The sequence below is a fragment of the Dipodomys merriami genome, unplaced genomic scaffold, assembly GCF_024711535.1.
Source record: "Dipodomys merriami isolate MVZ:Mamm:240054 unplaced genomic scaffold, mDipMer1.0.p SCAF_31, whole genome shotgun sequence".
Taxonomy (NCBI): Eukaryota; Metazoa; Chordata; class Mammalia; order Rodentia; family Heteromyidae; genus Dipodomys; species Dipodomys merriami.
In genome coordinates, this window is record NW_027204604.1 from 2033280 (window position 1) to 2060389 (window position 27110).

At 37.8% G+C, this 27110-nt stretch overlaps 1 protein-coding gene across 9 annotated transcripts in view; it reads left to right on the top strand.

The window, feature by feature from the left end:
• Esrrg (estrogen related receptor gamma) overlaps positions 1-27110 on the top strand; it is a 612729-nt gene that overhangs the window by 154410 nt on the left and 431209 nt on the right. Inside the window, exon 1 of one of the 9 annotated variants that reach the window (XM_070041494.1) lies at positions 23331-23416. The exons of the other annotated variants lie outside the window; for them this stretch is intronic. The gene's annotated coding sequence lies outside the window, so the exon portion shown is untranslated. Of the gene's footprint in view, positions 1-23330; positions 23417-27110 lie in introns of those variants that run through there. 9 annotated transcript variants of the gene reach the window in all.

A 27110-nucleotide genomic window follows, 5' to 3' on the forward strand; every position in this document is an offset into this window, starting at 1 on the left:
AAGCCTCAGGACTAGCAAAACAGCAAACGAAGAAAAAAGAAACATGGCTGAAACTCTGGGACATCTACAAGATGTTTGACTCTCATGGATAAGAGCTGTACTTGAACGGTTGGCCCCAAATTAAGATAACTGATAATGAAATTTTGTAGGAAAGTAGATGACGTGATTTGTCCTGGATATCTGTTCTTGATTGTGACAATTCCTCCAGGGGTCTGGCTTGTAGAAATCCTTTCCCACTGGTGTAAGAGATTTGTCCTGGTGATTCAATCAGTTGCCCGTTTCTTACCCTCTTTTACTAAGCATAGCTCCTTGCAGTCAAAGAGACTGGATCCCAGATGAATTTGTCTCCAGCATTTTCCCCTCATGGCTCAAAAGTAGAACAACAGGATATATAGACTTTCAGAATTCTGAGCATCTTATTCATGAGAACTGTGCATTTCCAAAGTACTTGAGAATCATTTGTCTCTGACTTAATACACACCCGAAGCAGAGGCACGGAAGGGCCCTTCAAGATCATCCCTGGAATTGGCAAGGCGACTGCATCATGATAGGAGAATTTATGGCTACCACTACCTGAGCTCAACCCTTGTATCTGGCTTCCAGAACTTTCCATTGGCTATAAGTTTCAGCAGCAATTTAACAGGTTTCTTTTTTTTTTTCTCTTGTCCCTTTCCTCTTTGTCCTTGATATACTACAGGGTTGTATTTAAAAGACCGGGGTAGAACATGTGAAACAGAACCATGTTCGTGCCTTAGTTGATAAAGGAATTGGATCTCATTTCCAAGTTGATGTTTGTTTTTATTAAAAATGTTGGTAAGGATACCTGTTCCAAGCACACTATGGAAGACAATAGCATTAACTGGCTTTGCTGCAGAATCAATAGGAGTCACAAAAATATATGTCTATTTGTTAAGGATGGCATAAAACAAATTTGTTAACTAAAACAGATAGTGTGTGCAGTTTAAGCAGACACCATATGAGGTTGAAATTCTGCATGTTACTCTTATTTGGAAAAAAAACCATACTTATATAATATATATTGGGAGTATGTTTATGGCCTGCTGAAAAATTTGGGGGAGAAAAAGAAAGGGTAACCCAGAAACTGCCCTCCCTTATTCTCGAAGGGGAGAGAGAATGAGAGAGAGAAAGCAGGGAATGGGATGGGACCAGAGACCTGTGTACTTCATCCAGGGAAAGTAATTGAAAATGCTAATTCTGTGCCCACAGACTAAAACTTTGAAGGACAGGTCCTTGTCATTGGACTCCTCGAGAAACAGCAGAGCAGAAATAAAAATAGATCATTGACCAAAAATATCCCTTTCCAACTGAGAAGTTTTAAAGTGCTGCAGCCCAATTTTTTTTTCTGTTTAAAAAATTATAAACCAGCCTTTTTATTTTTCACCCTGACAACGTTGGAGGCTAATATAGATGTGGTTTAGGAATAAAAATATTACGAATGTCAGTTTAAGGAAAGTTGAGATCTTTTTCTTGCTAGCTCCCCCTTTCTTTGGAAAATGAATACCCACCGCAGTCCAGCACCAGCTGATTGTGGAAATTGGAATTTCTGAGGTTTAAGTCAATTAGGAAGATTTTGCGAAAGATGGCTCTACTGAGAACTTATTTTTGTTCTTTAAAAACAGAAATGTGGGGCTGGGAAGGTGGCTCAGTGGTAGAGTGCTTGAGTCTTGCATGCATGAGGCCCTGGGTTCCATTCCTTAGCACCACATAAGCAGAAAAAACCAGAAGAGGTGCTGTGGCTCAAGTGGTAGAGCGCTAGACTTGAGCTGAAGAGCTGAGGGACAGTGCCCAGGCCCAGAGTTCAGGCCCCACGACCAGCAAAACAAACAAACAAACAAACAACCCCAGTAGCTGTTTAGACAACAGTCTGATGAGGAGCTGGGATGGAAGTCTAGAACCCTACAAGGAAGTTGATGTCATCACCCAGTAGAGAAGGAATGAGGACTTAGACATCATAGACAGGCAGGGAGTTCTCTGGATAGATGCTACACATAGCACAAACAGAATCTGATGATAATTTAGATACGGAGTTGAGAGAAAGAAAAATTTGGAATCAGAGACTCTCCTTTGACAACCATAAGAACCCGAGACAACATGGCTCAGCAATAAAGTGCTTGTACTACTTATCCATTCCATGCCCCCCCCAAACCCCCAAACAATAAAAATTACCCTGAAACAATCTCTTAACTTAATGTCATCTGTCAACACCAGAAATTTATCTATGTACCTGTCTTTTATGCTAAAAATTATAAAAGCTTTTACTTGTAATATTCTATTTGATCTGCAGTTGGGATCATCTCATTTTTCCTATTGTATTAAAAGTGAATTAGTAATGGTCAATATTCTAAGTTTATGTAGACAGTCAATGGTTGAGCAGATACTAGAACTCAGGTAGCCTGCATCCTCCTTGTTAAGTACTGGCCAGACTATGGCTTATGGGTTTTCAGCATCTTGGTCCTCTAAGCAGCTCAATCAATAGTGACTCATCTCTGATACTATTATTGAATGCAAATATAGCTTGTGAATCTGGAATAGCTTTTGTGTATGAAGATGGAGGTACTGTCAGTTTGACACATGCACTGTTGTTTTGTCTGGTAACTACTAATTAATTTACCTACTTTTGGCTTCTGCACTTTTATCTGTGACTCTTTTTCATTCTCTCTCTCTCACTTGTTTTCTCTCTCTTGTTCTCTCTCTCTCTCTCTCTCTCTCTCTCTCTCTCTCTCTCTCTCTCTCTCTCTCTCTCTCTCTCTCTCTCTCTCTCTCATCCTGACTCATTGGCAGTTGTGTGTGGTTTCAAGATGACTTCTGTATTATGGAAAGAGAACAAGATGAATTAGCCTAGCCAACAACTATAACTATGACTTCCAATCCTGATGGCCAACCAGCTGACTGTCACAGTTACCATCCTTTTATGAATATGGACAACCACCGGCCTTGTTTTAACACATCAAATATTTTGGCAGGTTGAGAAATACTGGCTCACGATTGGTCTGATAGATGCCTTCAGGTGGAAGAGCAAAGTGGAATCATCTATTAATAGAAAAACAATATAAATAGCACAACCCCAAAACAAAACCCTACTGATTTAGTTCATCACATGTAATAATATCTAAACACCTTACACTCAAAATCATTCGTCTTAAGTATCTCAATCAATATGGATTCTCTCAGAAATCAATTTGCTGCTACAAATATGATTGTTTAATAATTCACAAGTTGTAGGCCTTCAGGCTAGGAAAGATTAGTGTAGCAGAAGGAAAAGAGGTAATCTTCACATCAGATAAGATTTCAATTAAGAGAAGAGAATGTCTACAGAATATAGTTTAACAATAGACATGTCCATCTTTTATGGGTGTGTATTTTGAGCTATGTGTCCTACTGGGGAGAAATCAATTCTGTTTACTTCCATTGTTCATTTTCAGATCTGAGTTATTTAGCTCTTTTCCTGAAGTATCATAAATATTTTATTTAAATAAACCATTACAAATTTCAGTTTTACTTACTAGATTAAAAACAATAATTTCCAGCAGCTAATGACCGTTGCCAAATCACAGGAATATTCTTTTGTACAGTAATGGGAAGGGAAAAAGATTGGTCTTAGAAGGCATCCTGGTAATTGCTTCCTGTCTTCTCGTTTATTTTATTTGTTTATAGCAGAGAAAGTGTGTCTTGTTTTGTAAATTTTGCCTTTAGAGAGGTCTTTGCCCAATGCCAAGAGTTTGGATGACATGGACTTCCAATACTTTGCATCCTGTCTATCATATTACGTTCATCTGTTCCCTATAAAGCGGTTTTCAGCAACACTCAGCTCTCTCGTTCCTGCACTTCCACAACTGATTCTTTTATTCATTCAGAGTTTCATTCTCTTCTTCATTGTCTATTATTCACCACAACATCTCTGGCCCCAGAATCTGTACAAGCTATTATGTGAATAGAACCATTTTTCCTTCAAGCAGCACCAGAAAGGAACCATCTTTCCTTCCTATAGCCACTGACCGAAATATTCTTCCACATTATTTTATAATGGAATAGATAGCTACTGGAATGAGGGTTGCCAGGGTCACTGCTATACACCCAGGAGAATGTCCTGTCACCTGAATGACTTGGTTCTGCCCCCACCCTGGGCCACACCCCCATGTAGGGCTGGGTGACCTTTCTGTCTATTTGCATAATCTCCCTTCCTTAGATTTATTCTCTGTGCCTGGGTCAAAAACTGGGGCTCATTAATAAACATTTATTGAGCACCAACAGGGTATTATGTTCCAGATATATTCCCTTCCCTGTAGGCTTGGAATCTACAATTTTGGCTCCCAGCAGTCACCTCTGCCCTGATTTTGAGAAGTGTAAGTTATCTAAGCAATTGAAAGGACAGTCGAATATTTGTGTACTTCAAAGGGAGATAGTCCTTCATCTGAAATGTCCTTCTCAATAGTCAAAACTCCTGAATGTACTACTTGTCTAGTAAAGTATAGGGAACTGTAAGTTTCTGGATAAAGAGAAGCCATGATAAGGTTAAAAATATTAACACTTAGATAATAATTAGATTCCCAGGTTAAAAGGATCTGTGCAGTTAGGTGTGAGGACTGTAGAGAGGGGGGAAAAGAAGCTCATAAAAATGGAAGAACCTTGTCAAGGTCATTGGCATATAATTTTTAAAGTCATTTGGGCTAGGTAGCTATTGTACAAAGAATTCGATCAGTAGGCAAAGTTGAAGCAGACATGGTGTTGTTAGGATGTGTGAAGCTTTTTACTGAAGCATGATAAATAATTGAAAATGCCTTTAGCAAATTCCTGCTTTAATGGGAAAATACTTTGTCATGCAGTTTTTCAATTAGTATTCACTAATTCAAATTGGTTTATCATTGAGCCAACTGCACATTAGATTTTTAGTGATGCATTTTCTCATCTTCATTTTTATTTGTGGGTTTTACCAGTTGACAGTAAAACTTTGTGGCTTCAGTGGTGTTGCTCCTGGTAGTTCTTGGGATTTTTTTCTACTGAATAAAAATACTTAAAAGATTTTTTTTTTTTTTAAAAAGCACAATCTACCCGTAACAGTGGATTCGTTAAACCTGATAGTGGGTGGCGGGGAGGGGGGCGGGGGGAGAGGGTTGAGGGAGTTATAACTGTTTTTATACTCCCTTGCCTCTTCCCTTCAGATTCACGGCCATGTACCTGAGATTTGAAAGCCATCCCTTACCTCAGGTTTCACATTCCTGTTTTACATTTCAATAGTAGGCTAATAATAGTCCAAAATTTGTCCCTAAAATATCAGTCAATCGATTAAGGATTTATTAAGCATAGAAGGTGAACTTATCATTGAATTAAAGTGGCAATTGCAGCCAGTAGAAAACAAAATGGATCCCTATCTGCTATTTTTTTTAATGTGGTGAAGGAAAAGCTAACCAAATATAATGTTCTTCCGGCTCTGAAGGGACAGAGATCGTGAATATTTATTCACTCACTCATTCAGTATTTCAGAAGTATCTTCATATGTAAGTTGCTAGCAGTGTGATTTTCTTATGTTTACATTTATTTGCTTAGCCACCACGTATATAAATTCTCCAACAGCAGAAACTTTGTCCCTGCCAAATTCTCACGGCTTAGGATATGTATATGTTACTACTATGTAATAGATATAAAAATGAATTTAAGAGTAAATGAGTGAATGAGTCCATGTATGCTTTTGAAAGTATCAGTAAGGCCTGAAGCCTAAGAACAGGGAAGAATGGAAACATGAAAGGTAGCACTACTTAAATGTCATTTAAACTATGCCCAAGGTCTGTACAAACAATACTACAAAAGTCCTGAGAAAACACAATAGGAGGTCTTAATAGAGAGCTTATTCTGTGGTGATCAATAGAAAAAACTTAATATCATCAAAATATAAGCTCTTCCCAAATTGATCATTGGTTCAATAAAACCCCAGGCAAAAATCCTAGAAACTTACTCTGTGGTTGTCAACAAATTCTTAATTTTATGTAGAGGGCAAGAATAACTAGAATTATAAATACAATATTGAAAAAGCAAAACTCAGAGAACTGACACTTCCCAGTTCCAAAATTTAAGTAGAAATTTATAGTAATTTGAGTATCATGGTTTTAAACCAGCCAGGGCAGAAAAGACCTTGAGACTCTTATCTCCAATTAAGCACTAGAAAAGCCAGAAGAAGAGCTGTGGACTCAAGTGGTAGAGTGCTAGCTTTGAGCTAAAGAAACTCAGGGACAACACCCAGTTCTTAGGACTGGTACAAAAATATTTATAGTCCATTAATCTTGATGAAGAAGCAAGGGAGACATAATGGGGAAAGGACAATCTTTAATAGGTAGTGCAGGGACAATTGACTATGCAAAAAACGAGAGACGATATTCAAATTTTGTGATCTGCACAAATTTTATCTCAAAATCGATCATGGACCTAAATAAAGAGAGGCAAAACTATAAAACTTTTAAGACAAAACATGGGAGAAAATGTAAATGACCTTTGTTGTGACAATGACTTTTTTATACTATACTAAAAGCACAATGCAGAAAAGAAATTACAGATACCTTGACATCATTAAAAAAAATGGCATTGTAACATGCAGATGTTTATCTTGCAAAAGAAATCAAGAAGATAGCCCGCATCTTGAGAGAAAATATTCGCAGAAGACATCTCTAATAAAGGCTTGGGATTAAAATTCAGCAATTAGAATAGCAGTAACTCAAGTAAAATATATATATAAAAGACCATAAAAGACACCTCTCCAAAGAAGATATGTGGATGGAAAATAGTGCCAAGTCTCTAGGCTGTGATCTGGTTTCCGGGGTTTGTTTTCGAATGCCCTCACTGAAGTCAGAGGAAGAGCAAGGGGGTCTGGGAAGACAAAGGACAGCTAAGATAGAGCTTCCTCAGAGGAAGCCCTCACCTTGTCTATAGCATGAGAATCAGTATTCTGGGTAGTTCGGGTCACTAGCTAGGACACTGAAGAGAATTGAGTGGATACAAATAAATGTTTTGTCAGAACTTTGTCCTCCATCCGAATTCTTTCATCAGATGAACACCCTATGGAGACAGATAGGCCACTCTGATGAAAGAGCAATGCAGGAATGCAGCTTCTATGTGCTGGCCAGGACAAGAATACAAATGGAGGTAACAGTTGCTTAAAAGCTGCAAGCCAAGCTAAGAAATTGTTAGGTAAAATAAGTGTATTTTTCTTTGACAAATAAACTTTCATGACCTTTATTTTAATGTCATGGTAAAGCCATGGAGTAGGGAAGTAAAAAACAATGTATTATCCATATGCTGCAGTATTTACATCATCTTGGAATATCTTGGAGTCTTGAAGACTTTCCACCCAACCCATACTGTGAATTGTTGAATCTCTATTTAGATTTTAATAATTTTTCCCCAATACCTTGTTATTACATTTAACTTCAAAACACATGGCTGAGAATGATTTGCAGGGCCGAATTCTGATATAGGGCTCTTTGATTTGGAGTACTGCACTAGAATATGATAGTACAGTCCTTGTAAGCTTAGATGTGAATGCATTGACACTAGGCCACTGGGAAGATGGATTCAAGCCTGAAAAAGATTTAGGATTCCAGGTACTCAGGCATAGCAGGGGATCATTAGCACAGATGAGCACAACCTCTTGTCTCTACAGAATTCTCTTAGAAGCACAGACGCATGTGTGTCTGCTAGAATACAGGGTACAGGTAAAAGTGTTTCTTGCTCTGGTCTTAGTGCCATGCTAGGCAAATGTATCTCTTTGTCTGGTATGGGATTATTGTGGTGATGATATTCAAACTAGGGTATCTTCAGCCAAGTCAGTCATAAGTAAATGGAAATTTGCATTAGAAAGCTCATCTCCATATTGATAACCACAATACTGCTGGGAAAGTCATTCAGGGTTGTAGACCACCTCAAAGGTAAACAGCTCAGATTGAGGTCTGAATTTCCTGTCCTCTGGGATGGTATGGAAGGGACATAGGAAGGTTGATCATGTTTCGGGAAGGCTGTGGAGTAGGGAAGTAAAAACCAAGCATGGAATTTCTTAGTTATTCAATGTGCAATTGCTCAACATGTATTTTCCTAAGATGAACTGGTGTGATCATGGTCAGTGACAAACTAGCTTCCCAAAAAGCGATTTCACACCTTCTTTCAAATCTGAGTTTGCATCAGATGAAATTTCTCTGGGGGAAAAAAATGTAATGAAATGTGATTAGTGCAAATGTCTGTGAAATTTATTGTACCATTAAAATCCTATTGGGTCTTTGTTTATGAAATGTATTTTTCTGTATTTGAGGTTTAGGAAGGCTTGATAATGAGGCAGTGAAGATTCATGGCCACTTTTCGATGGCTTAATTTAGGCTTTATATCAAATATGTAAAATAACATTATATCCTCCCACTACCACTGTGGATCATACATTTTGTTATTATTTTCCCTGTCACAGTTTTTCTTCTCTTCTTGTTTTATAAATACAGAACTACTAATAGTAGGGGCATTTTTTAAAATATAAAGAGCCATTATCTAGACCAGAGAGAAGACTAAGTTTGGGTTGATTGTTTCTTCCTAGGGTTACAAGATATTCACAGATGTTTCAGCCACCACTATTGCCTCTCTGAAAATATATCCTTTTTTAACAAACACATATTCCATCCTTTACCATCATATCTAAAGTCCTTATCACCCCTCCTAAGCTCCTGGGAGGGGAGAATCACTCCTGTGATCCCATTGCTTAATGGGTACAGAAATGGACATGTTCAGGCTACTTTGATAGGGGATGATGCGCACACCTGGGAATTAAGGGAAACTACCTGTGATCCATCTTCTCTCCACAGGTAAGGCCATCACGTAGCCCGTCCACATGTAATTTTCAGACTTAGTCCAGGATTTATTTTTCTCCTCGTTTGCCTTTTGCCAGGGAGTTCTCATTTGCCTGAGGAAATCCTAAAACGGGACCCTAAGGCAGCATAAAATTCCCATCCGGTCTGGTCTTCCATTTCTCAATTCATTTTTTCCCTAGTGCCCCCTTCCCTGTAAGGCTTCCCTCCTTTGAGATCAGTTTCTTGTGTCTTTCAGATCCTTCACCATGCTTCTTTTTGTGACCAGATCATTGCTATTTTCGCTACTTAGAAATCTGTTTCCTTTTATTTAGCTAATACGTATCCTTTGCTCAAATCCTGCTCCATCTTCTTATCCTCAGATGACTTCTCTCTGTTACTCAAGTTCCTTGGTTATACATTGACACATCACATTTTCATAACATGGCTCTGAGTAATATCCAACTTTCCCACCCCACTGAGAATCCTCAAGGCTGAGATGGGGTCTCTGCTTTCACAGTCCTTTTCACAGAGCAGAGAGGAAATGTCCTTTTCTTCAGGATGGATCAGAAGGTGCAACATGAGTTTCCTGTTTTCTGATTTCTCTAAAAACACCCTGAATGGTTTCATATTTGGCAAACTGTTATGAGAATACTTTTTTAAAATATAAATTGGAGGCTTAGTTTCAAAAGCTTCATTTAGGGACAGTGGTGGAGGATAGACAGATCTTCTTCTTTTTTTTTTTTTGAGAGCCAGCAAATGCTTTGGAATTACATAGTTGGATGCCCTTAGATATCTTTGGACCCCAGGAAAAATAGTCTTAAGTCTGTCTTGAGAAGACTGAACTGGCTAATGAATGTCATTAACTTTGAGCCCAATTCTATGTTACAGAATAACATGTTCGGTTCTTTTACTCTCAAGCAAGATGAGTTAATTCTCTTAAGCATTGGTGGTTTACGATCTCAGAAAGCAACTTTGTGGCTCTCCTTATAATCAGTGTCACAGCCTAAATGTTTTCTTGGTGCCTAATATAGATTTCGTATAATTTAATAAATCCATTTCCTTTTGTCCTTTCCTCAGGGAGAATCTGTTTTGATAATTATCCTTTAAATAGATGAATCACATTTATAGAGTACCTTCCAGTTTACAAAGTGTTTTAAGTATGTCATCTCATTACATTTTCCATCAGCTCAGTGAGTTGAACATTACTTTCTCTATTTGCATGCAGTGGCATAGAGAGATAACAGAACATCTTCAGGGTCACATGGTTTGTACATGGCACAAATGGCTCTAAGACCCACAGCTGTGTGTTTCTAAGACTCAAATTGTTTTCCCAATATCAAAGCCTCTGCCCACATGTAGGAAAAGTTCTGCCATCTTGCCACATTTAAGGGTACATTTTCTCACTTTGATTCCTCTGTTAGTTTCACTGCTCCGAGCTCTGAGGTTCCCATGAGTCATATTAATGATATTGCCCTGAAATCATGTGTTTTCAGAAAGCATTATGATTCTTTATCTAATGCCCTTCTATTTATGTATTCTGGTATTTGCTTGGCTTTGTTTTTAGTAACAGGATTTGGTTACCTAACAGGAACATTTACAATGTATTACAGAAAGATAGTCTCTTCTTGTAGGAGTCTTTTCTCTAAAGGATGAGACAACAGATGTGGGACCATACAGATTAAATTTGTAGTCTGAGATGTTCATTCACACTCCCTTCCCTCTGCCACACTTTCAAGTGGGAACACATTTTTAATTTAATTTAATTTAATTTTAGTCAGTTAGATACATGAAACCCTGTCTTCTTGGAATGAAGACAGGAAATCCGAAAATTTAAAGATTATACCAAAATCCCATAGTTAGGAAAAAATAATCAGGTCACTAAAATCTAGTAGAACCTGGACATGATTAAGGTTACCACCACTACCCAGATTTCCCCTAATACCTTCCTTCATCTCTCTAGTTCCTTTCCTTCCTCTCTGTGCATTTCGTAATTTAAAAAACTAGAACAAAGCCTAAAAATTACTTTCTGCTTAGAGTTGTACAAAGAGAAGGAAAGCACTGGTAATTTTTATTTAATCTATATGAACGATGTCACATTTGATGCTTGTTTGAATCATTGAAAAATTTCTCAGGCAAAGTAAGTGGAGCAATGATCTTCTAACAATAACTCATGCTAGGCAATTCTTTTTAAAGTGAATAATCTATGGTAGAGATTTTGTCACATTTTGGTATGTGTGTGTTTATATATGTGTGTGTTTCTCTCTTAGCCAACTGGTTTTCAATAGCAATTACTGAAGTGTCAATGACCTTCTCATTCAAATGAATTAAAAAACTTAAATGAAGTTTTTACTAGTATCCGACATTGCTGCCATACAGGTAATTGAGAACATGATGTATGCTACAACAATGCCACCTATGGTTAGTAGGGTTTGTTTGAAGCAAGGTAGAATTTTACATATGCTGAAAAACTGCCTGAAAAAGAACTCTGTTAACAGTCTATATTGGGTGCCCACTTTCCCAAGCTGTAGGGAAAAAAAAATCCCCAAAAGCAGTAAGAATGAGATTGTCAAGTTATGACTATTTTAGGGAAGCTAGGACTAAGAAATAGATAACGTGTGTCAAAATATCTTCGAAGAGTTTGTGGCTCCTTTGTGTGTGTTTATGGTATTCTTTGACTAAAGGAACTTTTTGCTTTTACTTAGAATTTATCAATTTCTTCTTTTTGGTTGACTTTCTGTATTGTAAACGTTATTTTGCTGACTGAGGGCTCTTAACAAATATTCATTTGTATTGTCTTTGCACTCCAGAAGTGCTTAATAGAGTTTCAGATTGTTATAACACATAGTGTAAGGTAGTGGTTTTTTCCTTCCTTCCTTCCTTCCTCTTTCTCTTTCTTTCTTTCTTTCTTTCTTTCTTTCTTTCTTTCTTTCTTTCTTTCTTTCTTTCTTTCTTTCTTTCTTTCTTTCTTCCTTCCTTCCTTCCTTCCTTCCTTCCTTTCTTCCTTCCTTCCCTTCCTCCCTCCCTCTTTCTTTGTTTCTTTCTTTGTTTCTTTCTTTGTTTCTTTGCCAGGCCTGGGTTGAACTCAAGGTCTGGACACTGTCCCTAAAGTTTTTTTTCTCAAGATTAGTGCTTTATCACTTGAGCCACAGCTCCACTTCTGGTTTTTTGATGTTTAATTGGAGATAAGAGTCTCATTCATATCTCAGCCTCCTGAGTCATCTCTGAGGTTACAGGCATGAGCCACCAGAGCCCAGTGGTGAGATTTCTTTTAAGATGAATCAGTGTATCTCAGTACTATTAGCTGAGGAGTTTGTTCTCACAGATCTGTAATTTGCTTTTGCTGTGGTATCTGGTCACCATCTTGTGTGATCCTCTTGCTAAGGTTTCTTTCTGTGTGGCCTATCAATTAATTTGTCTCTTCTTGAATAAGTACTATATTGTCTTATAGTAGCTTCATTTTATTTACATTAATATATGCAGATCATTACAAATGCCTTGCACTTGCTAGACAGGTACTCTGCCACTTGAGTCATACCTTAAGCTCTGCTTTGTCTTTAGTTATTTAGTATTAGATTATGATCTGCTTTTATATGTCTCCCACATAGAGGAGGGGAACACAAGTGTGAGTCACTACATCTGTCTCCTTGGTTGTGATAGAGCCTAACTAACTTTTTGCCAAGACTGGCCTAGAAATATCATCTTTCCAATCTTTAACTCCTGAGGAACTGGGATTACAGGTGTAATCCACCATGCCTAGCCTCTTTTTATAATATATTTTGATGCCTGGTGGAATAAGTCAGCAGAAAGTTAAATAGATAAATTGGATATGTTTATATGATGCATAGGCTGCAGCAGTAAAATCAGTAGCCCACATATGTGAATGCCATTTAATAAGAAAAGTAAAATTACCACAGAGGACTGTATATAGTATGATGCCATATTGAAAGATCATACAGGATCAAACTGTATATAACTTGGGGATAAAATCTCTTAGGAAGATAGTACAGCGCATATTCATTCAAGGTAGAATTAACTTCTAGAACAAGGAGTGGGGCTCAGTGGCTCCAGGAGTCTCCACAGATGCCTTTAGCAGTTAGAAAATTATCAACACTCCATCTGGACAGTGGTATGTGAGTGCTCCTTTGATTATTATGGCTTAGAAAGAACAGATACATAATGCAGAGGTATTATTTCTTTACATCATCACAAAAAGAAAATGTGGACAACATACACACAAATACATTGAAATGGTTTTACCAAATCATGTACAAGAGTCTAGAATATCTCTGTATTATAGACTTCATTCTTCAATGTTCAATATCTACTTCAAGTCAAATTTATAAACACCCAAACATATATACATTTTTTCAAACCAATAGGATATTATAAAGTTGGAATCCTGACTTTGGAACTGAAGTAAGAGGTATGAATTTGACAAGTCACTTAACCAATCACTTTCCTGACCTGGGAGTAATCCCTTGGGGATTCTTGTGAGGATTAATACTTCCTAGCATTTAGTAGTACTAATCATAGGCTAGTTTATTTTAGTAATACTTTACTTAACAGAATTTCTATACTTGTATGTGTTCAGGAATATATATATAAACGTATATGTTCTATGTTTATATATGTATATATATTGCATGCATACACCATATACATACATATAGGTATAAAATTTCACTTTGTTTTTGAATGTCTATTGAGTTCCCATGTCCCCCTATTTAGTCAGTCTTATCAATATATTAATAAGATACTAATAATCAAGGGCATCTCCGAAGTTTTTGGTCTGAGCAACCAGACATAGAGAAACACTGGAGAAAAATAGATTTGATTAACAAATGGGAGTAAACTGGGGTCACTGTTATGAATATTGATCTTGAGAAGCATGTTTGATATCCAAATTACTTTGTTGGATAGGAAGATGGATAAATGAGTGTCAACTAAGAGGATGATACCTCAGTCAGTATTGAACTTTTGTGACTGGTCAATCTAAGAGATCAGCTTAAGATTCCTCCCTCCCCCTACCCCCACACAAACCAGCAGTGAGTGAGTTTAGACAATAAAAGATGTTCAAAGGTGAGATTTTTAACATTTATATGGTGAGAAAAATGAGGAACAAAAAATAGAGAAAAGGAAAGAATAAATCAGTGAAGAATAAAGAGAAGGAAATGGAAATCTCCAAAGCCAATGGAAAAATTGCCAGAATGTATGTGACCCTTTCTGATGCCTATTCTTTGAGATTGCTTTCTTATTAGTCAGTACCCTTGATAGCAGATTGATAAAGTACATTCCCTAGCCAGACTTTATAATTTTGAACTCTTTCTTCCCTGGAGGATTGAAACTTTAATTTCAAGCCTGTTGGAGATAATTTCCTAGAACTTTTATCTGGTTTGCCTTTATTTTTTAATAATAATAATTATTATTATTTTATTTACATTATTATTTATACATTATATATTTATTTATATTATTATTTATTTTATATTTATTATAATAATTATTATTATTATTTGTTTTTCTCTTTTGGTGGTACTGGGGTTTGAAAACTCAGGACCTTTGCTTGCTAGGTAGATGTTTTATTCCACTTGAACCATGCCCCACACCAGTTTTTCTTTTATTGTGTTGGTTTTCCTATTGGTTGAACATCTTCCCTTATTTATTCTTCAGTTGAAAGTGTTTGACAGATAAATGATGAGCATCACAGTGACATAGAAAGCATGTATATACTAACCTCTGTTTGCTTTCAAGATTGTAGGATTTCCTAGGAAAGACTTGCCATTGCTGTTATCCGGAGCTGCATTGCCAGGCTAGCTTCCATTTCCATAGGAACTTCACTTCCACTATGCCACTACAGGGCAATCTTTATTTTAAGGCATTTTTTAAAAAGGAGATCCAAATGTAAGTTGAAAGCAACTCCATATGCTGTTGCCAATGTAAGTAATACTAGTGAGGTGACAATCAGATGAACAGCTAAGTTCACACATGCTCAGGCAAGATCACTGCTGAGATGTCACAACTTACTCTCTGCCTGTCAGCTGGCAAGGGTCTTAATTGAGGAAACAGCATACGCATTAACATGAACCAAACCCGTTTCTATGTGAGAGCCTGAATGTTCGCAGGCATATATTTTGTATATGTTTAGAACTTGATTAAGTAACCAGAATATGATTCGATTGACAGCACTAAGCCATGATCTTTGACTCATTTTAACCCATTATTTACACGTGCCTAGCTCTAGTGATTAGAAGATTTAGAATGCATCATGTTTGAAAGTTTCATAATAAAGCCTGTTCTTGTTTCCTTGGAGGAAGCCAAAATTCATCTGTTAAATTAAGCAGCAAGAAATAAGAATGAAGAGGGCATATCTAGGGTGTAAAGTGCGATAGGTTACAATCGGATTTGAGGGATAATTCAGTGGGTCATAGAACTTTCTGGATATTGAATACATCTGATGGAGAGGGCCTATATGAAGGCTTAGGGTTTTTTTTTTAATTTTACTGAGTTATTACTTATGGGACTATAGTCTTGTAGTTTTGCAATAAAGCAACACCGATGTAAATAGTTTTGACAAGTCTGTTTATCTCATAATTTAAAAATGTTCAGAAGTGAGGCATTATAATGTAACCTGACTAATGAACCAAAATAATAATCGATATTTAGAGATAATTTCTTTTCCCTTTAACAATTGAAAGATAGGAAAAGAGCACTTGACTCCATAGAAAATCAGAAGTAATGGCAGCAAAAGATTGTTTCTGGTTCATTTTTTTTTTCACCTTTCCTAGGCTATTTAATGTTTTCATTGAGGAATTTTCTACATTTTCCAAATCAGCAGATCATATTAAAACTTTTTGTATTTATACCTATTATAAAAGACATTGATTTAGTCATTGCTCTAGATATTTTTAAATAAGGCCTGAAAGGATACTTGAGGAGCATCTTGCATAATTTCAAAATAACTTTTGCATCCTCTTGCTTTTCACATGGAGCCTTGGCCTGCCCAGCTCTGTGATTTATGATGACATCAAGTCCTTTCAGAGACAACATTATTATGTCACTGAACTTGGAGTGGTGAGGTCAAAAGTACAGGTGAAGTAATTATTGGCCTGGAAGGCCATAGTTCAGCTCAAAGGAAAGCAAGCCAGGCTGAGAAGAAGGTTGAAGTCTGGGGAAAGGGAACAGAAAAGAAGAAAGAGAAGAGAACAAATCTCCGAAATATAGTCATTGGCGCAGCAGAAATTTTTCCCTCAGCATATTTGCACTATGCTTTGGGAATAATATACATATATATATGTATATTATATATATATATATATATATATATATATATATATATATATAAATGAAGGGTGGGGGTAGAGGAAGCTAGCGAGCCTTTGAAACTGCAGGATTGCATTCCTAAGAAAGGGCTTTGGAAAAACAGAAGGGTTACATAAATGAGAGCAGGTGCGGTCGTGCATAGGTAACTATTCAGCATATGTAAGTGCAGTTGGAAAATCATTGTCTTGCAGAGAATACTCAAAATTGGTCCCTAATGGCCTTGCTTTTTGTCATATGGTCTTGATTATAAGGCTAAAATTGCATTGCCATGCCTTTCGTGTGAACGAGATGGATGGATAATTATTACGTGCACTGAATTCCTTTCTGCATTGAGAGACCAGGACATCCTCTGGTCACTGTAGCTACCATTTCAACTGGCTGTCAGCAAAGCTCTAAGCAGCCAATTCATCACCATATTTATGTGGGGGAGAAATGGAAATGTGCCTCTATGGTTGGGTGTACACTCCCATATCCATATCCATATGCAGATTGTAGACAAGCTGAAGTGGCCCAGTGTGAGTGATTGTGAGGCCGTGTTTGAAGAAGCAGTGGCATTAGTGGAAGAGAGGGCTAGAGGAATGAAGCAGTGTGCTCTGCAGAAAATTGATGTGTGGACACAACAAGGGTTGTGCTAGGGCCCATGGAAGCCATGGCAGGGACGATTTGGGAGCTCATTTTGAAAGATTGCAGGAAGTTTAAAATTCTTAGCAATAGGAGCTACCAAGTAAATGAAAGACTGGGGATTTTAAATGGACAAAGAAAGAAACAAACCTTCTCTTTGTTAACATGAACTTAAGGGATTTTTCTCTTATATAGCGAGCGTTCAGGATCCCCTTAGCAAATGGGCATCATGGTAGTCATAGGCATGCCAGCTGACGTTGGACTGAGGAGGGCTAAATCTTGTGGTTGTTTCCAGTTCGTCGCGTAGTGCCCACTAGTGAGGACTTTGGATGCGGGGCCAGGAAGGAATAAGAATACACTTGGTGTTTGGTCATCACTAGATGAACAAGATTCAGGACTTGTATTTTAGTGCTGTGAACATGACCACAAGGCTCATTTCTCATGGGATTTTTAGTATGGATCCTACTTTGTGGGACAGTGGCTTTTCCTAGACAGCCTCTTGCAAAATATGAGCCATTCGTGATGAGGGCCACTGTCCCTTCCCCATTAGCTTTCACTACAAGGCAGCATGGAAGGCTGACACAAAGCACACTTTGCTGAAGAGAAACCCGAATGCAACGTAAACACAAGGCTCTGAGCCCCAAATCAGCTGCTGATGAGAGATAATTTGCCATACCAAAGCCATCATGGGTACGGAGGGGGCAGGAAGCAGGGCCAATTATGTAACTTTATGGATCAGATCTGGCCAGTCCCTCAGCTTGTTCTGCTGGGACTGTTTTCATTGTTTTGATGCAGAAGGTGTATTTAAGATAAGGAGCAACCAAAACATTAAGGAATTGAAGACGGTTGTTGCTCTGTAAGTTAAGGAAAACAGAGGGACATAAAAGTACAGAATGAAGCCGGGCGCTGGTGGCTCACACCTGTAATCCTAACTACTCAGGAGGCTGAGATCTGAGGATCGTGGTTCAAAGCCAGCCCTGGCAGGAAAAGTCTATGAGACCCTTATCTCCAATAAATCACTCAGAAAACTGGAAGTGGCTCTGTGGCTCAAGAGGTAGAGCACTTGCTTTGAGAAGAATTGCTCAAGAGCCTGGACAGCGCCCAAGCCCAGAGTTCAAGCTCTGCGACCCCCCAAAAAAGAAGGTACAGAATGTGTGTATGTATGTGTGTAGACATGTAGATGTATATATACATACATATAGCATATGTGTGTGTTCCTGCATTAAAAAATATGTAATAAGGATCAGAAACCCAGTAACAGTTATTTTCAAGTTTATTTCCTGGGTGGTAGGGAGGTAGGTATATGAGATACATGAGGTTTGGTTATTTCTATTATTATGCTTCATTATATTTAAATCTGGGATTCTAAGGCAATAAAGCATGAGGATTACACTATTTTGGTATGTTTTTAGTTTTCATTTCTATCAAAAACTGCTAAATTAGTAGCATTTTATGATTCCCGATTTAGCTCTTTTAATAAGAAGCAGAAGCTAAAAACAGCCCAACCAAGCAGTTGAAGTCTTATCACAAGCCAGTAAGATCAATAAGCTAAAAAAAGTATGAAAAATTTTTTGAGTGACAGCTTAAAAATGGAAAATTTAAATATATATCACTGCCTTCTGCTCCATTGTGTAATGCAAAAAGCCCATTTTGGCAATACAGATTTTTTTTTTCCTTAAGCAGTCAAGAATGTGATTTATTAGTATCACTGGATTTGTGTTTATGTTCCATGCTGTAAACTATGCATCCAGCAATATATCTGTATTAAGACATTAATACTATGAGTGCTTTCTAAGCTTACCATTGCTGATATGTTCAAAGTCTAGTTTATTGAGCTATAAATAGTACCATCACTATTGACACTTGCTCCTTCATCTCCATCCCTGAATAACTTGTGTCTGATGCTAAGGGATCATGTTGCTAGGGCCAGGGTGTCAAATCTGAATATTAGACACAAGGACCCTTCATGGCTGCTACTAGTGTCTCCCCTTCCCCTTTGATAAGTGAGGAGGAAATCTGTGTTCAGACTTGGGTTGATTTTTTTCCCAGTGCCCATTACAAGGATATGATTAGATATCATTAGGAATCATTAGATTTCTCTACAATATTAGAGGAAATTACAGCTTATTTTAAACAGTCTCATTTCCTGTAACCACTCATTTTAAACTAAATTTCATGGTCAACATCTTGTGAAAGTTCTCTCTGTGACCTGACATTAGGTGGAGACTGTGTATGAAGAAAAAAATTAGACTAATACAATGAATTTTTAGAAGAGTTTCTACTTCCTAGAATGATGAGCTGGGATAAAACTTTGGTTTTGCTCTTACAAGGCATTAACTGTGCTTTTCACAGATATGTGAAACTTATTTTTTTTGTGTCTACTTACCAGAATAAACTTCTTCAATAATTATGTATAATGATCTCTGTGACGAATTAGAACCAATATTGCTAGAATATAGGAAAGATGGTAAGCAAATCAGAAGTTGAGTTTCTATGTAGCCTGCTATGTTCAAGTCAGAGTTTTACAATGATACAAAACTGGTTGTTATTTATTAGTTCATTGAACAGATTTAATCAAAGATTGATTCCTGTATGTTAGACAACATTGCCATACACAACTATATTTTATAAGCTTGATTTCTTTTGTTGAAAGACTGTATTTCAAGTCCCTGAATTTTACCAGATACACTTTCCTTTATTAAAGTCCATAAACAATGCTAAAGCTCTTTCGTAAATGTTACTTTCCACAAAATAGTCACATCAATTATGAATATGCTAAAATATTTAGGTATTCCTAAATTTACATTGTAAAGACTACAGATACATACTAAGTTTCAAGGTTATTAAAATTGGAAGACAGTTATGTCTACTCATTCATTCATTCATACATTTATTTAACATACTTTTTTATTTTATTTTATTTTTTGGTCGTGGGGCTTGAACTCTGGGCCTGGGTGCTGTCACTCAACTCTTCAGCTCAAGGCTAGCACTCTACCACTGGAGCCACTGCGCCACTTCTGGTTTTCCTGGTGGTTTATTGGAGATAAGAGTGTCATGGGCTTTCCTGCCTGGGCTGACTTTGAACCGTGATCCTCAGATCTCAGCCTCCTGAGTAGCTAGAATTACAGGCGTGAACTACTGGCGCCTGGCTAGTATGTTTTTTGTATATGCTTTTTGATGGTATGAGGTGGTATTTGGTGGTATGAGGTTTGAATTCAGAGCCTCACAGTAGGCCAAGGGGGGGCTCTTCCACTTGAACCAGTTTTTGCTTTATCTTTATCTAACATCTTGTATTCTTGCTCATAGCTGGCCTTTGATGGTGATCCCCTACCTTTATCTCCTTTGTGCTGGGATTACAGCTATACTGAACCATACCCAGCAGGAATGTGGAGCTCAGATCTTGTTAACTTTTGTCTGGGCTTGCTTCAGTCCTGTTGAACTCCACATCTCAAATGACTATAGGTGCTCTCAAGAATTGTGCTTGTCTCTCAATACTACAGGAAATTGGTTTCAGGTCTTCAGAGACACTAAATTCTATACACATTCAGATCCTTCATAGAAATAGCATATCATCTGCAAATTACTTATAATCTCTAATACAATATAGACTATGTAAATAATTGTTATGCTGTATTATTTAGAGAAAATGATAAGAAGACAGTCTGTATGTGATTAGCACAGACCTATTTGGTTCTCCCAAATATTTCTCATTTGCACTTGGTTGAATCTCAGATGTGAGACCCAGGAACAAAAGTAATGGTAAATGTAACATATTCTTTATCTTAAAGGCTCAGTTGATGAACTTAAATAAATAAATTCCTGGGGTAGGGCAGAAAGACACAGTCAAATGATATCACATTCTGTGGAGGTAATCTAAAAGAAGTTATAAATAGGTTTTCTCAAACTAGCAGAAGTTTAGGATCAAATGATAATGATTACACATCTTTCTGTTAGGGTAAAATTCATGGCTCATTTGCTACTATGATACAAACAAGTTCACTAAAATGGTATGGTATTCATGGACTTTCCTTGACTTCAGATATCTTAATTGAGTAGTAACAAAAAGAGCCCAGTGTACATAATACAGATAAATGGACTACTTATAAAGTAAACAGTAATATTAGGTCTAATGATCTAGTGTTAATATACTGATAATTCATCTTGTTAAAAATGAAGTCAAGCCATGTACCACTGGCTCATACCTGTAATCTTAGCTACTCAAGAAGCTGAGATCTGAGGATTGGGGTGCAAAGCTAACCTAGGCAGGAAAGTCTATGAGACTCTTACCTCTAATGAAACACCAAAAAGCTGGAAGCGGATCTGTGGTACAAGTGGTAAGAAAATAAAAAGCTCAGAACTTCACCAGACTCTGAGCTCCAAGACTTGGTGGGCTATGGAGAGTGAGGGGGAGACAAAAAAGCCAAAACAAAACCCCCAAAAGCCTTGGCTACCTTTGTTTCCTTTGCAAGGTAGTTCTGTTTCCCTGGAGTACTCAGTGGTCTAGCAATGAAATGATTTGCTCATCTAGGGCACAAGAAATCCATGATGATTTTATTTTTGTCAGTTGTAGGGCTCAAACTCAAGGCCTCGGTGCTGTCCCTAAGACTCTTGGTGCTCAAGGCTAGCGCTCTAACACTTGAGCAACAACGATGCCACTTCTGGTATTTGAGTAGTTCCTTTGGGATAAGAATCTCATGAAATCTTTTCTGTCCAGGCTAGCTTTGAACTAGGATCCTCAGAGCTCAGCCTTCTGAGTAGCTAGAATTACAGGCATAAGCCACAGGCACTGGGCCATGCTGATTATGTTTTAAGCTTTACAAGAATGTGCCTTTGTGAAAGCGTTCACGCTCCTTAATGAAACCCTTTGTGATCAGGCCACTTATTTTCAGTAAAGAAACCTTCGGCCTCTGTATGTTTGCAAGTAGTAGTGGCTATGTGGTTAGCATACAGAAAACAAAGGATGGGGAAGTTTCCTTTCCCTTTTTTTGTCTACTTCCAAAAGGAAAGAGCTGCACGTAGATGTGGCTGGCCAGCACAGCTTAGTTCAGGAGGCTAGAAACAGCAGGAAACATTTCATTCAAGAGTTCAGGAAGGTGTGGGGAAGGCAAGAGGTCTCTCTTCATTTCTAGGTGGCATCCAGAATGCCTCTCTCCCTTAAAGTATGATGATGTGCCATATAGACCTCAAAATGCTCTAAGCACATGCCCCATTTCCTGAGCCCACAAAATACCTTATAACATTGCACAATACCCTGCCAGACTTGCTGGCTCATGCCTATAATCTTAGATACTCAGATGCCTGAGAGTTGAGGATGAGGATGGAAGTCTGCCTGGGCATGAAAGTCCATGAGATTAATTTCCAGTTAATCAGTAAATGTCTAGAAGCAGATCTGTACTCAAGTGCTAGAGTGCAAGCCTTGCATAAAAAAGCTCAAAGATAGCACCCAGGCCTTGAGTTCAAACCTCAGTAGGTAGGCAAGTGGGAGGCCCTGAGATTAAGTCTCAATAACACACACACACACACACACACACACACACACACACACACACACACACACACACACACACACACACACACACACACACACACACACACACACACACACACACACACACACACACACACACACACACACACACACACACACACACACACACACACACACACACACCACCATGACAAAGTGAAGGCAGGAAACCTGGGAACCTACGAAATCCAGTAATTTTTATTTTTCTTGTTTCATTTATTCCTGTGTTTGCCTCCTTTCGAAGTTGAAATGTTCAGCTTTGGTCTAAAAAGAAGCTAAAATCCTTATGCAAAGAGCTTGTAAACAAACACCCACTTGAACCATCTGGTTTTGTAACACATACAAGTGATTAAGCTTCAGAGCTATGATTGTAAAAAAAATTTTTTTTAAACACAACAATCCCAAACACCCTCAAATAGATTCCTTATGCAATTTCACTGGGGGAAACATATGATGTTTTATGTGGTAAATAATCTGGAAAGGTTAAAATGACTTGTTAATTTTCTAACCTCCCTTCCTGCCTCCCTTCTTCCTTCCTTGAGAGTACTATGGGAAGATCCGATAGATATATGTACTATAATACGTTTATAATTGTGCTACATCCACTCATCTTTGCTAACAACTTGGAATACCCCCTTATCTTTACCTTCATTATTATTATTGCTTTTTATAGAGAAACATGTGTGCTTGAATGTATGTATGGGCATGTGCATACAAGAAGGAGGCTTAGTTCCTTCTAGAATATATTAAGCAATCTGAGCTATTTGCAAATAATGAATTCATACATTTTCTGTCCATAATGACTGAAGAAAGTCAGGTCAGGGGGAAATTAAATACGTCAAGAGCTCTCATTTTAATTGTATAACATCGATACTGTCTTTATAGTTAATTTCCTTGACAAGTGGCGAGGCATATGGATTGGCTTCCTCATATATTCCTAACGTGGAAATGATTCTAAATTGGAACATTTCATTTAGGTGACATCACTGTGTGTGAGGAATATAAGCTACATTCTGTATTGTGGCTTTGTGGAAGTAATCCAGCTTTATAGCTGGCAACTGTAGAAATGAATGCCCAAGCACATGGAATCAAAGACTTAAGTGAAACAAAATCTGTAAGTGAAAAAGCAATAACATTTTAGGTCCCCTTTTTCTATATCCTCAGTCCTGACCAGTCCTAATGAGAAGACTGTCGGTTGTCAGAGGACAAGAAACAGTAGGGAGATGATAAAGTATTGTTCGGATCATAGTAATTTGAGTATCAAACAACCCCTCGAGTATTTAGTGGCTCAAACAGAATAAAAGTTAATTTTCTCTTCACATAAAGTCTATGATGAATGTTTCAAGAAGGATTTGAAGACTGACCCCCTTCTGTCTTGTAGCTGAATTCAGTGCATTGAAGAAACCACTGAGGAATGTGGTTCTGTGTACCAAGTGTGGAGAGATGCCTGTCCCCCCACACATGGAGGGAAACTCAACCACATGACAATATAAGGGTGGCCTAGGCTGTGTGAACTGCTTACCCTAGAAGAAAATGATGAATGTTGGTCGACGCAACTGGAACACTTTTTATTTGCCAAAAGAGAAAGAAATTAAAGCCCTTTTTTCAGTGATGTGATAGCTAGCTATTTCTTGAGGTGAGATCTTAGGTGATTTGCATTGTTTGCCAAGATACTTGGCATAAATACAGACAGGATAGATGGTTTCAAGCTAGCAACACTGAATGTGGGTTTAGGAAGTGTTGAAGAGACAGACTAGTCGTTTCAGACGGTCATTCTCTTGATGGAGTCTGAGAAAACACATATGAAGTAATCCCTTTTATGAGAAGGAAGTGAGTGGGCATTTGCTGTCTTGGTATTTGACACAAGAAGACATTCACTTTGGAATGGATCTCTTTATCACCTACAAAACCCACTGATATGGTCTAATCACATCAACAACAGATTAGGGTGGGGGAGGGTGATACAATTTTTTTTTTTTTCTGAGTCCAGTTGTGGGGCCTGAACTCTGGGCCTGGGCGCTATCCCTCAGCTCTTCAGCTCAAGGCTAGCACTTTACCACTTTAACCACAGTGCCACTTCCGGCTTTTTTTTTTTTTTGCTTATGTGGTACTGAAGAATTGAACCCAGGGCCTCATGCATGCAAGGCAAGCGCTCTACCACTGAACCACCTTCCCAGCCCACTATACAATTTTGAATCAGGTAAAACAACCACAACAAGACTAATAGCAAAACCAGCCACCAGTGCGTGGAATGCCATCAAGGCTGCTCATCTGTGCCAAGTCCTGGGTCACTTTTAGGCCATCCACTTAGAACTATCCAAAGTCAGATGGGGCATCTATCTATCTATCTATCTATCTATCTATCTATCTATCTATCTATCTATCTATCTATCTATCTATCTATCTATCTATCTATCTATCTACCTACCTACCTACCTACCTACCTATCTATCTATGCTATTCATTTCTTCCTTCTTGAAATTTATGGTGAATATTTCATCATTGTTTTCTAAGAAGCTAGGATGTAGGATGGTGGCAAGGGAAAAGAGATGCCAAGCATACTCCTTTGTTTTGGTCTAGAGAAGCAAAGAAGGATTACAAGCTCATCTGTGTTCTTTGTTATTGTTACTGACTTTTATGCTGCCAGGGATCACACCAAGGGACTTCTGTATACTAAGTCCATACTTTGGCACAGATTTATATTCCCAGACCTTGATACCTCTGAAAGTCAAATAGAAGCTCAGATCTCGATTGGCTAATTAATTAAGAAGGTGATTGATAGAACAATGGCTGTACAAACATTCTTCTGAAATGGTTAGCTATTGCTTCTGTGGTCCAGAGCATCAGACTATGTGATAATTAGCTTGCTTTGTGCTTTACATTCTCTTTGGTGTGTGTATGTAGAGATGTGATGTGTCTGAGTTATTGGAGTGGTCCAGGAAAGGACAGGAGACACAGTAAGTTTCAGCCTTGATGTTTTGGCTCTATGTAAACATATTTTCAGAAATGTAGCCTGCACTGATCATATATTCTGGGTACCTTTGTTGTATAGGCTTTGGGTTTGTATGATATTCTTCTTAAAATTTTTTTATTTTATTGTAGAGATGCTGTACAGAGGGGTTACAGTTACATGAGTAAGATAAGGAGTACATTACTTATCAAACATTGGTACCTCCTCTTTTGTTTTACTCCTACTATCCCTTCCCGCCCCTCTTCCTCCACCACCAAAGTTGTAAAGTTCATTTCCAACATAATGTCTTATGAGTATCACTATTGCAATGGGCCATCCTGTGTCCTTGTTTCATCATTTTAGATAAATGTATATACGAAATACAGGGTACCAAAATCAAATCAGTGACAACAGGGGATATACCATAGGGCAAGAACATGTAAATGAAACCAAAAATATCACTTAGTACATTAAAAACAACAACAATGAAACAACAATGAAAAACCTCTTGTGTCCATATCTTGGGCTTCATTTTGCTTTTGCATAAAATTCTTACTGCTATTTTTTAATTGGGAGGGCTGTGCTGCCATCAGAAAGATTCTGGTCTCTCCGCTGTCATTTGTAATGAAAGTAGAGGCAGATCAGAACTTCAGGGTGAATCAAATAGATGATTTATTCAGTTACTGGCTTGAACAGACCACTTGCTATTTTGGGATAGTATTAAAACTTGTAATGACCCAGTCAGGAACTGAGAGCTCTCAAAAAGTTAGTTCCTGTTCTTAGTAAATAGTAACAAGGAGCCATCTCAGGGAGAAAATCACTTCTTCCCAAATTCTCTAATAATGGTGGACACATAAGCTTCTCTGAAGCTAGGTTTCCTTTTGGCCAACACAGTCTGTTGAGTTTTTCCTTAACCATGGGCTGCCAAAAATCAGTACTAGGGGCTTGGCACTCCTGTTTTGATTCAACCCAACCATTAGAATCATAATGTCCTAAGTACAAAGCCTACTAATTGAATTTCATTCACTGGACAGAAATATAGCAGCCAAAGACGGAACACTGTGGGCTTAAGGAAAAAAAATGTTTTGGTTTTTTTTTATTTTATTTTTTTTATAAGGTTCAGAGTCTAAAGTCATTTTTAAACTGTGAATGATGCAATTTCTTGTATCTTTCATTTAAAATGCTACTTGGTAAACAGTGTTACAGATTAGTGTATTTGTAATTTAAATGAAGACAATATATCAAGCTGAATCTGAAAAGAAAGGAGAAGTTTCTGGAATGATTCATACCCTCCTTTTTGTGTGTGATCTACTATAGGAGATAATGAATAAATAGCTCAGGAGAAAGGGAGCCAGAAAAGGTTTGTGGATCTGAGAAGACAAAAATCGAACTATTTCTAGAACACAGTCAATCCTGATTGCTAAATCTTTTTCTTTCTTTTTTTTTTCTTCAAGCACACTAATAAATTCCACCTAATTCATTTTTTATTTTCTCTCGGGGTCTGCTTGCAGATTTGCCTCAACAAAGGAAGCATCATGTTACTGTCTTTAAATAATTGATGTCTCTCAGTCCAAGCCAGCTTAAAGGAAATTCTGAAAATAGGTACTGATTGAGCAAATGCCTCCTTCCTCGCCACCATCCCTGCCTGGTGTGCTGCTCTTACCTTTGTTTAATAAAACCTCCTTTCACTCCCCTTTTGTTTCTTTGCCTCCTTGAGGGAGCAGATGACACTGTCAATTGGGTTTTGGCTTTACCTAGGACATGGAGTCTTTCTCATTTATTGCATATCACTCTATGAATAAGAGTGAGCGCTAGCTGACGGACTGATAATAGTGGAGTGGACTGGTAATAGTGGAGA